Consider the following 15,403-nt stretch of genomic DNA (forward strand, 5'->3'; position numbering starts at 1 on the left):
TGGCTGGCTGGCTGACTGGCTGACTGACTGACTGAATGACTGGCTGGCTGACTGACTGGCTGACTGACTGAGTGACTGGCTGGCTGGCTGGCTGGCTGGCTGACTGGCTGGCTGGCTGACTGAATGACTGGCTGGCTGACTGACTGACTGACTGACTGACTGGCTGACTGACTGAGTGACTGGCTGGCTGGCTGGCTGGCTGAATGACTGTCTGACTGGCTGACTGACTGAGTGACTGGCTGGCTAAATGACTGCCTGGCTGGCTGAATGACTGACTGGCTGAATGACTGACTGGCTGGCTGAATGACTGGCTGAATGACTGGCTGACTGACTGTCTGCTAAATGACTACAATGGAAATGCAAGTCCAAATGTAAACATGTTGTTGGTTATGTGACACCTCATAGTTTTACATAATTGTTATGAAAAGCATTACATGCATAATCAGCACTGCAGACAGTTTGGGACAGTAGTATTCTGCATCAGTTTGGTACAGTAGTATTCTGCATCAGTTTGGTACAGTAGTATTCTGCATCAGTTTGGTACAGTAGTATTCTGCATCATCAGTTTGGTACAGTAGTATTCTGCATCATCAGTGTGGTACAGTAGTATTCTGCATCATCAGTCTGGTACAGTAGTATTCTGCATCAGTTTGGTACAGTAGTATTCTGCATCAGTTTGGTACAGTAGTATTCTGCATCAGTTTGGTACAGTAGTATTATGCATCAGTGTGGTACAGTAGTATTCTGCATCAGTTTGGTACAGTAGTATTCTGCATCATCAGTGTGGTACAGTAGTATTCTGCATCAGTTTGGTACAGTAGTATTCGGCATCATCAGTTTGGTACAGTAGTATTCTGCATCAGTTTGGTACAGTAGTATTCTGCATCAGTGTGGTACAGTAGTATTCTGCATCATCAGTTTGGTACAGTAGTATTCTGCATCAGTTTGGTACAGTAGTATTCTGCATCAGTTTGGTACAGTAGTATTCTGCATCAGTTTGGTACAGTAGTATTCTGCATCATCAGTTTGGTACAGTAGTATTCTGCATCATCAGTTTGGTACAGTAGTATTCTGCATCAGTTTGGTACAGTAGTATTCTGCATCATCAGTTTGGTACAGTAGTATACTGCATCAGTCTGGTACAGTAGTATTCTGCATCAGTTTGGTACAGTAGTATTCTGCATCAGTTTGGTACAGTAGTATTCTGCATCATCAGTGTGGTACAGTAGTATTCTGCATCAGTGTGGTACAGTAGTATTCTGCATCAGTTTGGTACAGTAGTATTCTGCATCATCAGTCTGGTACAGTAGTATTCTGCATCAGTTTGGTACAGTAGTATTCTGCATCCGTTTGGTACAGTAGTATTCTGCATCAGTTTGGTATAGTAGTATTCTGCATCAGTTTGGTACAGTAGTATTCTGCATCAGTTTGGTACAGTAGTATTCTGCATCAGTTTGGTACAGTAGTATTCTGTATCAGTTTGGTACAGTAGTATTCTGCATCAGTTTGGTACAGTAGTATTCTGCATCAGTTTGGTACAGTAGTATTCTGCATCAGTGTGGCACAGTAGTATTCTGCATCATCCGTTTGGTACAGTAGTATTCTGCATCATCAGTTTGGTACAGTAGTATTCTGCATCAGTTTGGTACAGTAGTATTCTGCATCATCAGTGTGGTACAGTAGTATTCTGCATCAGTTTGGTACAGTAGTATTCTGCATCATCAGTTTGGTACAGTAGTATTCTGCATCAGTGTGGTACAGTAGTATTCTGCATCATCAGTTTGGTACAGTAGTATTCTGCATCAGTTTGGTACAGTAGTATTCTGCATCAGTTTGGTACAGTAGTATTCTGCATCATCAGTTTGGTACAGTAGTATTCTGCATCATCAGTTTGGTACAGTAGTATTCTGCATCAGTTTGGTACAGTAGTATTCTGCATCATCAGTTTGGTACAGTAGTATTCTGCATCAGTTTGGTACAGTAGTATTCTGCATCATCAGTTTGGTACAGTAGTATTCTGCATCATCAGTTTGGTACAGTAGTATTCTGCATCAGTTTGGTACAGTAGTATTCTGCATCAGTTTGGTACAGTAGTATTCTGCATCATCAGTTTGGTACAGTAGTATTCTGCATCAGTTTGGTACAGTAGTATTCTGCATCAGTTTGGTACAGTAGTATTCTGCATCAGTTTGGTACAGTAGTATTCTGTATCAGTCTGGTACAGTAGTATTCTGCATCAGTTTGGTACAGTAGTATTCTGCATCATCACTATGGTACAGTAGAAAAATGTTTTTCATCATAATCCTGGACAATGTGACCACCATCTTATTACGTTTGCAATTGCAACAAATAATCTGCTCATACCCCAACCAAGGATCATCAAAAGCCGTGCTATAAGTTCTCAGACAAACGAACGATTCCTAGCTCTCCTTCCAGACTACCTCCACCAACCCAAGGACATGGGAGGTCAAAAATCAGCTAACCAGCTAACTGAGGGTCTACATTGAACCTTGCATAATATCCCAGATGCAGTCGCACCCCTATAAACCCAAAAAATATTTGTCACAAGAAATTTGCTCACTGGTATACAGAAAATATCCGAGGTCTGACGCAAGCTTCCAGAAAATTGGAACGGAAATGGCGCTCCACTAAACTGGAAGTCTTCAGACTAGCTTGGAAAGACAATTTTCCAACCTAATTGAGGAGAATAAAAACAATCCAAAATGTAATTTTGATAACTGTCGCAAAGCTAACTAAAAACCAGCATTACCCAAGAGAGGATGGATTTCACTTAAATTCATTAACTTCTTCGACAAAAAGATCAAAACCTCAGTTGTTCTGAGTCTCCACAGAACCGCCAGGACCTAAGATCAATGGAGACACTCAAGTTTTTTAATCCTGTATCTCTTGACACTTTCATGAAAATAGTCATGGCCTCTAAACTTTCCAGCTGCATACTGGACCCTATTTTAACTAAACTACTGAAAGAGCTGCTTTCTGTGCTTGGACCTCCTATGTTGAACATAATAAACGGCTCTCTATCCACCGGATGTGTACCAAACTCACTAAAAGTGGCAGTAATAAAGCCTCTCTTGAAAAAGCCAAACCTTGATCCGGAGAATGTAAAAAACTATCGGCCTATATCGAATCTTCCATTCCTGTTAAAAGCTTCCTGAAGACAAATAATGTATACAAAACACTTCAGTCTGGTTTTCGACCCCATCATAGCACTGAGACTGCACTCGTGGTGGTAAATTACCTTTTAATGGCTCTGCATCTGTCCTCGTGCTCCTAGACCTTAGTGCTGCTTTTGACACCATCATGACACCACATTCTTTTGTAGAGATGGGAACCCCTAATTGGTCTACATGGACATGGTATTGCCTGGTTAAGATCTTATCTGTTGGAAAGATATCAGTTTGTCTCTGTGGATGGTTTGTTTTCACTATATATTTTACCTCTTGGTGATGTCATTCGGAAACACAACGTCAACTTTCACTGCTATGCGGACGACACACAGCTGTACATTTCAATGAAACATGGTGAAGCCCAAAAATTGCCCTCGCTGGAAGCCTGTGCTTCAGACATAAGGAAGTGGATGGCTGCATGTTTTTAACTTTTAAACTCAGACAAAACAGAGATGCTTGTTCTAGGTCCCAAGAAACAAAGAGATCTTCTGTTGGATCTGACAATTAATCTGGATGGTTGTACAGTCGTCTCAAATAAAACTGTGAAGGACCTTGGCGTTACTCTGGACCCCGATCTCTCTTTTGATGAACATTTGAAGAATATTTAAAGGCCAGCTTTTTTCCATCTTCGTAACATTGCAAAAATCTGAAACTTTTTGTCCAAAAATGATGGCGAAAAGCTAATCCATGCTTTTGTCACTTTTAAATTAGCCTACTGCAATGCTCTACTCTCTGGCTACTGACATAAAGCACTAAATAAAAACTTCAGTTAGTGCTAAACACGGCTGATAGAATCTTGACTAGAACCCAAAAATGTTGATCATATTACTCCAGTGCTAGTCTCTCTACACTGGCTTCCTGTTAAGGCTAGGGCTGATTTCAAGGTTTTACTGCTAACCTACACAGCATTACATGGACTTGCTCCTACCTATCTCTCCGATTTGGTCCTGCCGTACATACCTACACGTACGCTATGGTCACAAGACGCAGGCCTCCTTACTTTCCCTAGAATTTCTAAGCAAACAGCTGGAGGCAGGGCTTTCTCCTATAGAGCGACATTCTATCCATGTGAGAGAAACAGGCTCAGTCTTGACCTTTATGTCTTTACTGAAGACTCATCTCTTCATTATGTCCTATGATTGAGTGTAGTCTGGCCCAGGGGAGCGAAGGTGAACCGCCCTTGCTGTCTCTGCCTGGCCGGCTCCCCTCTCTCCACTGGGCTTCTCTGCCTCTGACCCTATTACAGGGGCTGGGTCACTGGCTTACTGGTGCTCTTCCATGCCGTCCCTAGGAGGGGTGCGTCACTTGAGTGGGTTGTCGCTTACGTGATCTGCCTGTCTGGTTTTGCGCTCCCTTGGGTTCGTGCAGTGGAGGAGATCTTTGTGGGCTATACTCAGCCTGGTCTCTTGATATCCCTCTAGTGGTGTGGGGTCTATACTCAGCCTGGTCTGTTGATATCCCTCTAGTGGTGTGGGGTCTATACTCAGCCTGGTCTGTTGATATCCCTCTAGTGGTGTGGGGTCTATACTCAGCCTGGTGGTCTGTTGATATCCCTCTAGTGTGTGGGGTCTATACTCAGCCTGGTCTGTTGATATCCCTCTAGTGGTGTGGGGTCTATACTCAGCCTGGTCTGTTGATATCCCTCTAGTGGTGTGGGGTCTATACTCAGCCTGGTCTCTTGATATCCCTCTAGTGGTGTGGGGTCTATACTCAGCCTGGTCTGTTGATATCCCTCTAGTGGTGTGGGGTCTATACTCAGCCTGGTCTGTTGATATCCCTCTAGTGGTGTGGGGTCTATACTCAGCCTGGTCTGTTGATATCCCTCTAGTGGTGTGGGGTCTATACTCAGCCTGGTCTGTTGATATCCCTCTAGTGGTGTGGGGTCTATACTCAGCCTGGTCTGTTGATATCCCTCTAGTGGTGTGGGGTCTATACTCAGCCTGGTCTGTTGATATCCCTCTAGTGGTGTGGGGTCTATACTCAGCCTGGTCTGTTGATATCCCTCTAGTGGTGTGGGGTCTATACTCAGCCTGGTGGTCTGTTGATATCCCTCTAGTGGTGTGGGGTCTATACTCAGCCTGGTCTGTTGATATCCCTCTAGTGGTGTGGGGTCTATACTCAGCCTGGTCTGTTGATATCCCTCTAGTGGTGTGGGGACTATACTCAGCCTGGTGGTCTGTTGATATCCCTCTAGTGGTGTGGGGTCTATACTCAGCCTGGTCTGTTGATATCCCTCTAGTGGTGTGGGGTCTATACTCAGCCTGGTCTGTTGATATCCCTCTAGTGGTGTGGGGTCTATACTCAGCCTGGTCTGTTGATATCCCTCTAGTGGTGTGGGGTCTATACTCAGCCTGGTCTGTTGATATCCCTCTAGTGGTGTGGGGTCTATACTCAGCCTGGTGGTCTGTTGATATCCCTCTAGTGGTGTGGGGTCTATACTCAGCCTGGTCTCTTGATATCCCTCTAGTGGTGTGGGGTCTATACTCAGCCTGGTCTGTTGATATCCCTCTAGTGGTGTGGGGTCTATACTCAGCCTGGTCTGTTGATATCCCTCTAGTGGTGTGGGGTCTATACTCAGCCTGGTCTGTTGATATCCCTCTAGTGGTGTGGGGTCTATACTCAGCCTGGTCTGTTGATATCCCTCTAGTGGTGTGGGGTCTATACTCAGCCTGGTCTGTTGATATCCCTCTAGTGGTGTGGGGTCTATACTCAGCCTGGTCTGTTGATATCCCTCTAGCGGTGTGGGGACTATACTCAGCCTGGTCTGTTGATATCCCTCTAGCGGTGTGGGGTCTATACTCAGCCTGGTCTGTTGATATCCCTCTAGTGGTGTGGGGACTATACTCAGCCTGGTCTGTTGATATCCCTCTAGCGGTGTGGGGTCTATACTCAGCCTGGTCTGTTGATATCCCTCTAGTGGTGTGGGGTCTATACTCAGCCTGGTCTGTTGATATCCCTCTAGTGGTGTGGGGTCTATACTCAGCCTGGTGGTCTGTTGATATCCCTCTAGTGGTGTGGGGTCTATACTCAGCCTGGTCTGTTGATATCCCTCTAGTGGTGTGGGGTCTATACTCAGCCTGGTCTGTTGATATCCCTCTAGTGGTGTGGGGTCTATACTCAGCCTGGTCTGTTGATATCCCTCTAGTGGTGTGAGGTCTATACTCAGCCTGGTGGTCTGTTGATATCCCTCTAGTGGTGTGGGGTCTATACTCAGCCTGGTCTGTTGATATCCCTCTAGTGGTGTGGGGTCTATACTCAGCCTGGTCTGTTGATATCCCTCTAGTGGTGTGGGGTCTATACTCAGCCTGGTCTGTTGATATCCCTCTAGTGGTGTGGGGTCTATACTCAGCCTGGTCTGTTGATATCCCTCTAGTGGTGTGGGGTCTATACTCAGCCTGGTCTGTTGATATCCCTCTAGTGGTGTGGGGTCTATACTCAGCCTGGTGGTCTGTTGATATCCCTCTAGTGGTGTGGGGTCTATACTCAGCCTGGTCTGTTGATATCCCTCTAGCGGTGTGGGGTCTATACTCAGCCTGGTCTGTTGATATCCCTCTAGTGGTGTGGGGTCTATACTCAGCCTGGTGGTCTGTTGATATCCCTCTAGTGGTGTGGGGTCTATACTCAGCCTGGTCTGTTGATATCCCTCTAGTGGTGTGGGGTCTATACTCAGCCTGGTCTGTTGATATCCCTCTAGTGGTGTGGGGACTATACTCAGCCTGGTCTGTTGATATCCCTCTAGCGGTGTGGGGTCTATACTCAGCCTGGTCTGTTGATATCCCTCTAGTGGTGTGGGGTCTATACTCAGCCTGGTCTGTTGATATCCCTCTAGTGGTGTGGGGTCTATACTCAGCCTGGTGGTCTGTTGATATCCCTCTAGTGGTGTGGGGTCTATACTCAGCCTGGTCTGTTGATATCCCTCTAGTGGTGTGGGGTCTATACTCAGCCTGGTCTGTTGATATCCCTCTAGTGGTGTGGGGTCTATACTCAGCCTGGTCTGTTGATATCCCTCTAGTGGTGTGAGGTCTATACTCAGCCTGGTGGTCTGTTGATATCCCTCTAGTGGTGTGGGGTCTATACTCAGCCTGGTCTGTTGATATCCCTCTAGTGGTGTGGGGTCTATACTCAGCCTGGTCTGTTGATATCCCTCTAGTGGTGTGGGGTCTATACTCAGCCTGGTCTGTTGATATCCCTCTAGTGGTGTGGGGTCTATACTCAGCCTGGTCTGTTGATATCCCTCTAGTGGTGTGGGGTCTATACTCAGCCTGGTCTGTTGATATCCCTCTAGTGGTGTGGGGTCTATACTCAGCCTGGTGGTCTGTTGATATCCCTCTAGTGGTGTGGGGTCTATACTCAGCCTGGTCTGTTGATATCCCTCTAGCGGTGTGGGGTCTATACTCAGCCTGGTCTGTTGATATCCCTCTAGTGGTGTGGGGTCTATACTCAGCCTGGTGGTCTGTTGATATCCCTCTAGTGGTGTGGGGTCTATACTCAGCCTGGTCTGTTGATATCCCTCTAGTGGTGTGGGGTCTATACTCAGCCTGGTCTGTTGATATCCCTCTAGTGGTGTGGGGGCTGTGCTTTGACAAAGTGGGTGGGGTTATATCCTGCCTGGTTTGCCCTGTCCGGGGGTATCGTCGGACTGGGCCACGACCTCCCCCTAACAACCCCCCCCTATTATCCACAAAGCCTTAAGGTTGTGTGTGTGAGCGTGCGTGTGTGTGCATCCGTTCGTGTGTTTTTGTGCGAGTGTGTCTGTAGTGTGAATGTGTGTGTGTACATGCGTGTATCTGAGTGTACATGCGTGTGTCTGAGCCCTGAAGTTGTGTGAATCTGCACCCGTAATGAACAGCAGTGGATTGGTCCCCAGTCTCTCGTTGGAGGACAACACAGTCACATGATTAAGTCATTCCCTACAAACATAGCAGATTGCTCTGTGAATGTGCAGTTTAATGCAATTTACATGTTGCTTAAAGGGATACTTCAAGCAGTACATATATTTCTTAAAGGGAGAATTCAGTGTAAAGTATTTAGAAAGAACAACATGTGTGATGTAGGGTAGGTGTGTGGGTGGTTAGACATATGTAGGGTAGGAGACTGTGGGAGGTTAGACATGTGTGGGGTAGGTGATTTGGGTGGTTAGACATGTGTAGGGTAGATAGGAGACTGTGGGTGGTGAGGCATGTGTGGGGTAGGTGCCTGTGGGTGGTAGGGCATGTGTGGGGTAGGATAGCAGACTGTGGGTGGTGGGGCATGTGTGGGGTAGAATAGGAGACTGTGGGTGGTAGGGCATGTGTGGGGTAGGGTAGGAGACTGTGGGTGGTGAGGCATGTGTGGGGTAGATAGGAGACTGTGGGTAGTGAGGCATGTGTGGGGTAGGGTAGGAGACTGTGGGTGGTTAGGCATGTGTGGGGTAGGGTTGGAGACTGTTGGGTGGTTAGACATGTGTGGGGTAGGGTAGGAGACTGTGGGTGGTGAGGCATGTGTGGGGTAGATAGGAGACTGTGGGTGGTGAGGCATGTGTGGGGTAGGGTAGGGGGCTGTGGGTGGTGAGGCATGTGTGGGGTAGATAGGAGACTGTGGGTGGTGAGGCATGTGTGGGGTAGGGTAGGAGACTGTGGGTGGTGAGGCATGTGTGGGGTAGGGTAGGGAACTGTGGGTGGTTAGACATGTGTGGGGTAGATAGAAGACTGTGGGTGGTTAGGCATGTGGGGGGTAGGTAGGAGACTGTGGGTGGTGAGGCATGTGTGGGGTAGGGTAGGATACTGTGGGTGGTTAGACATGTGTGGGGTAGGGGACTGTGGGTGGTTAGACATGTGTGGGGTAGGGGACTGTGGGTGGTTAGACATGTGTGGGGTTGATAGGAGACTGTGGGTGGTTAGACATGTGTGGGGTAGATAGGAGACTGTGGGTGGTTAGACATGTGTGGGGTAGATAGGAGACTGTGGGTGGTTAGACATGTGTGGGGTAGGGTAGGAGACTGTGGGTGGTGAGGCATGTGTGGGGTAGATAGGAGACTGTGGGTGGTTAGACATGTGTGGGGTAGGGTAGGATACTGTGGGTGGTTAGGCATGTGTGGGGTAGGGGACTGTGGGTGGTGAGGCATGTGTGGGGTAGAGCGCTGTGGGTGGTCAGGCATGTGTGGGGTAGGGTAGGAGACTGTGGGTGGTGAGGCATGTGTGGGGTAGATAGGAGACTGTGGGTGGTGAGGCATGTGTGGGGTAGGATAGGACACTGTGGGTGGTTAGGCATGTGTGGGGTAGGGTAGGAGCCTGTGGGTGGTGAGGCATGTGTGGGGTAGGGTAGGGGACTGTGGGTGGTTAGACATGTGTGGGGTAGATAGGACACTGTGGGTGGTTAGGCATGTGTGGGGTAGGGTAGGAGACTGTGGGTGGTGAGGCATGTGTGGGGTAGGTTAGGGTAGGGGACTGTGGGTGGTTAGACATGTGTGGGGTAGATAGGAGACTGTGAGTGGTTAGGCATGTGTGGGGTAGGTAGGAGACTGTGGGTGGTGAGGCATGTGTGGGGTAGGGTAGGATACTGTGGGTGGTTAGACATGTGTGGGGTAGATAGGAGACTGGGTGGTTAGACATGTGTGGGGTAGGGGTCTGTGGGTGGTTAGACATGTGTGGGGTAGATAGGAGACTGTGGGTGGTTAGACATGTGTGGGGTAGATAGTAGACTGGGTGGTTAGACATGTGTGGGGTAGGGGACTGTGGGTGGTTAGACGTGTGGGGTAGATAGGAGACTGTGGGTGGTTAGACATGTGTGGGGTAGATAGGAGACTGTGGGTGGTTAGACATGTGTGGGGTAGATAGGAGACTGTGGGTGGTTAGACATGTGTGGGGTAGATAGGAGACTGTGGGTGGTGAGGCATGTGTGGGGTAGGTAGGAGACTGTGGGTGGTGAGGCATGTGTGGGGTAGGGTAGGATACTGTGGGTGGTTAGACATGTGTGGGGTAGATAGGAGACTGGGTGGTTAGACATGTGTGGGGTAGGGGTCTGTGGGTGGTTAGACATGTGTGGGGTAGATAGGAGACTGTGGGTGGTTAGACATGTGTGGGGTAGATAGGAGACTGTGGGTGGTTAGACATGTGTGGGGTAGATAGGAGACTGTGGGTGGTTAGACATGTGTGGGGTAGATAGGAGACTGTGGGTGGTTAGACATGTGTGGGGTAGATAGGAGACTGTGGGTGGTTAGACATGTGTGGGGTAGATAGGAGACTGTGGGTGGTTAGACATGTGTGGGGTAGATAGGAGACTGTGGGTGGTTAGACATGTGTGGGGTAGATAGGAGACTGTGGGTGGTTAGACATGTATGGGGTAGATAGGAGACTGTGGGTGGTGAGGCATGGTTAATTGCAGCTCTGGAATAGAATGGCTGCCTGCATTGCCTTTCAGGGCAATTCAGTTTAATTAGGATGATCCCCGATAAGGAAACATCCATCTCTCTTTATCTCCCTCCCTCCCTCCCTCCCTCCATCCTCTCTCTCTCTCTCTCTCTCTCTCTCTCTCTCTCTCTCTCTCCTTCTCTCTCTCTCTCTCTCTCCTTGTCTCTCTCTCTCTATCTCTCCTTCTCTCTCTCCTTCTCTCTCTCTCTCTCCTCTCTCTCTCTCCTTCTCTCTCTCTCTCTCTCTCCTTCTCTCTATCCTTCTCTCTCTCTCCTTCTCTCTATCCTTCTCTCTCTCTCCTTCTCTCTCTCTCTCTATCTCTCTCCTTCTCTCTCTCTCTCTCCTCTCTCTCTCTCTCTCTCTCTCTCTCTCTCTCTCCTCTCTCTCCTTCTCTCTCTCTCTCCTCTCCTCTCTCTCCTTCTCTCTCTCCTTCTCTCTCTCTCCTTCTCTTTCTGCCTCTGCTTCTGTGTTCACTCTCCTTCTCTCTCTCTCTCTCTCTCTCTCTCTCTCTCTTTCTGCATCTCTGCTTCTGTGTTCACTCTCTCGCCATCTCTCTCTCTCTGTATATATATATATATTTATATATTTTAGTACACTGCATCAGTTTGGTACAGTAGTATTTTGCATCAGGTTGGTGCAGTACTCTCTCTCTCTCTCTCACTCTCTCTCATATAAACATGAGCCTGTACACAACAGACATTATGCTATATCTTGCACAGCACTGTGGGTACGTGAAGCCACTCAAACACTCTCGGAGACACATAAACATTGTGTGTGACACACCCACAGCCCTCCTCCCACTCTCTGTCTCAGTCATAGTGCATTACTCAGGGGATCTCTGGCCTCTCTAATGGACAATTACTAGTTCAGTAATTGCTCCGTTCCTACCTGAGGATTGTCTTTCAGCCATCTATTTCCTGTGTTTGAGGGGTGTAAAATCTCTCCGGATTGATTGCTTTCATTTTCCTCCAGCGACTCTTTCATACTCTAGGTTGTGCCTGTTGTTTTGTCCCGTTGTAATGTTACGACTGTGGAAATGGTTTGTAATGACCTGTCAAACTCACCCTGGTAATGGCTGGAATGGGCTCGATGGAATACATTGTCTTTCTGTTGCATCTATAACATCACTAACGCTTTGCTCGACATTCACATCCCAACAAAGAAAAATAACTTCAGGTGATTTAATGCACCATCTCGAACATTCACAAGAAAGACAGAGAGACAGCAGGAGCGGTAGAGATACTCTCAAAGATCGGCTATGAAAAGTCAACTGACATTTACTCTTATGTTACTGACTTGTTGCACCCTGGACAACTACTATGATTATTATTATTTGACCCTGCTGGTCATCTATAAACATTTGAACATCTTGGCCATGTTCTGTTATAATCTCCACCCTGCACAGCCAGAAGAGGACTGGCCACCCCTCATAGCCTGGTTCCTCTCTAGGTTTCTTCCTAGGTTTTTGGCCTTTCTAGGGAGTTTTTCCTAGGGAGTTTTCCTAGCCACCGTGCTTCTACACCTGCATTGCTTGCTGTTTGGGGTTTAAGGCTGGGTTTCTGTACAGCACTTTGAGATATCAGCTGATGTAAGAAGGGCTTTTATAAATACATTTGATTGATTGAAATAAATTTGATTGATTTAGATGGGTGTGATCTAGAGCCAAGCTGTTGTTTTTGGAGGTTTCAGCCATGTTCTACTCCGTTATGCTAATGTATTCATATATGCAAAGGAATAACACAAAAACAAATACCTAACATTAGAATATGTATATATATATATATATATATATATACATGAGTACATTCTAAGAAAAAAAGTGGAATTTGACAATAAATCCCTGAACTCCATTTTTCAGTTGTCCGTGCCGGTAAAAATGTTTTATGCGCTATAGTTCACTCAATATCTGCTAGATTTAAAAAAAAAAATGTCGAAAACGTTTGGAGTATCCATTGTTCAGCTGTTGGATATATTCTGATTGTTTTTAAAAACCTTTTTGATGCCCGTTGCTAGTGTGTTAGTGTGATCTCTGGCCTCTCTGATGGACCGGCACTAGTTCAGACGGGGGGAAAAAAAGAGAGAGGATACGTCCCAAATGACAGCCTAGTCCTTTGTTGCGCACTACATTTTTGACAAGGGCCCATATGGCTCTGGTCTAAAGTAGTGCCCTATATAGGGAATAGGGTGTAATTTGGGACGTATCTTCAGTTTTCACTAGAGGATTGGTTAGCGAACCGCCTGCGAATGTCCGCTGTTGGATATCAATAAGCCATGCAGAAAATGCATCGATTAGCTTTCTGGCGCAGGGACGGTAATTTGTGAGTCAAACGCCTTTTGATTCGATTTCTTCCGACATCAGCGTGGCTTATTGCGTGACTAACTCCGCGGCACATTTAACAGCATATGAAGAAAGGCCCTTATTAGGGCGTTGGGATGGGAGAGTGTTATCTCTATTATGGATACAGTTCCTTCTGTCTCCTTCTGCAGTAGGAGGAGGGGTGTTACAGTATAATATGTCCTTCTGTCTCCTGCTGCAGTAGGAGGAGGGGTGTTACAGTATAATATGTCCCTCTGTCTCCTGCTGCAGTAGTAGGAGGGGTGTTACAGTATAATATGTCCTTCTGTTTCCTGCTGCAGTAGGAGGAGGGGTGTTACAGTATAATATGTCCCTCTGTCTCCTTCTGCAGTAGGAGGAGGGGTGTTACAGTATAATATGTCCTTCTGTCTCTTTCTGCAGTAGTAGGAGGGGTGTTACAGTATAATATGTCCCTCTGTCTCCTGCTGCAGTAGTAGGAGGGGTGTTACAGTATAATATGTCCCTCTGTCTCCTTCTGCAGTAGTAGGAGGGGTGTTACAGTATAATATGTCCCTCTGTCTCCTGCTGCAGTAGTAGGAGGGGTGTTACAGTATAATATGTCCCTCTGTCTCCTTCTGCAGTAGTAGGAGGGGTGTTACAGTATAATATGTCCCTCTGTCTCCTTCTGCAGTAGTAGGAGGGGTGTTACAGTATAATATGTCCCTCTGTCTCCTTCTGCAGTAGGAGGAGGGGTGTTACAGTATAATATGTCCCTCTGTCTACTTCTGCAGTAGGAGGAGGGGTGTTACAGTATAATATGTCCCTCTGTCTCCTGCTGCAGTAGGATTTTTATTTATTTTACCCTTATTTTACCATGTAAGTTGACTGAGAACACATTCTCATTTACAGCAACGACCTGGGGAATAGTTACTGGGGAGACGAGGGGGGATGAATGAGCCAATTGGAAACTGGGGATGATTATGTGGCCGTGATGGTATGAGGGTCAGATTGGGAATTTAGCCAGGACACCGGGGGTTAACACCCCTACTCTTACGAAAAGTGTCATGAGATCTTTAGTGACCACGTTTAACGTCCCATCCTGACACGTCCTGACCATAGTAAGATGGTATTTTCTATGGTAAAGTAGGTCAGGGCGTAACAGGGGTGTTTTGTGTTTTTCTATGTTTTATATATCTATGTTTAGTCCTAGTTTTCTATTTCTATGTTGGGGTTTTTGGGATGATCTCCAATTAGAGGCAGCTGGTTCTCGTTGTCTCTAATTGGAGATCATACTTAAGTAGGGTTTTTTTGTTGTTCCACCTGTGTTTGTGGGTAGTTGCATTCTGTTTAGTCAATGTACCTGACAGAACTGTGAGCTGATCGTTATTTTCTTTAGTGTTCTGTGTTAAAATAAAAGTCATTGTGAGCACTCAACACGCTGCGCTTTGGTCCCCTTGCTACGACAGTCGTTACACATCCGAAAGACAGCACCCTACACAGGGCAAAATTCCAAAGGCTGGGCCTAATATAGTGTATAAGAGGTCATCCAAGAAGTTTTGTAGTGATTCTTATGTTGATGATGTAAAGAATATTTGTTGGTCCGTGGTGTGTAATGAGGAGCAAACAGACGTTGCACTTGACACATTTATGAAATTGCTTATTCCAGTTACTAATAAGCATGTACCCATTAAGGACTGTAAAAACTGTTAAATCCCCGTGGATTGATGAGGAATCGTAAAATGGTTGAGAGGGATGAGGATAAAGGAAAGGCAAATAAGTCTGGCTGCACAACCGATTGGCAAACGTACAGCAAATTGAGAAATCATGTGACTAAACTGAATAAAAAGAAGAAACTATACTATTAAATAAAGATAAATGACATAAAGATTGATAGTAAAAAGCTTTGGCGCACCTTAAATTAAATTTTGGGGAAAAAGGCAAAAAAGATTCATTGAATAAGATGGCTCATTCATCACAAAACCACCACCAGGGTCTGACAACTTGGATGGAAAATTACTCAGGATAAGTAATACAGTTAAGTCATTTAACCGATGCTCTTAACCAGAGTGACTTACAGTAGTGAGTGCATACATTTTCATACTGGTCCCCAGTGGGAATCGAACCCAAAACCCTGGCGTTGCAAGCACCCTGCTCTACCAAGTCAGCCACACGGGAGCCTACTAGAAATTGTGTGCCCTCAGGCCTGCAGGGAAGAAAAAAGAATTCCCCTACCTAAGAATATTAAAGCCCCCTTTACTGGTTCAAATAGTCGACCAATCAGCCTGTTACCAACCCTTAGAAAACCTTTGGAAAAAATGGTGTTTGACCAGATACAATGCTATTTTACAGTCTTTCAGCACGTTTGTAGGGAAGGACACTCAACAAGCAAAGCACTTACACAAATGTCTGATGATTGGTGGAGAGAAATCGATGATAAAAATATTGTGGGGGCTATTTTGTTAGACTTCAGTGCGGCTTTTGACATGATCAATTATAGTCTGCTGCTCGAAAAACGTTTGTGTTATGGCTTT

This window comes from Salmo salar, chromosome 20, assembly GCF_965601325.2.
Source record: "Salmo salar chromosome 20, fSalSal1, whole genome shotgun sequence".
Classification (NCBI taxonomy): domain Eukaryota; kingdom Metazoa; phylum Chordata; class Actinopteri; order Salmoniformes; family Salmonidae; genus Salmo; species Salmo salar.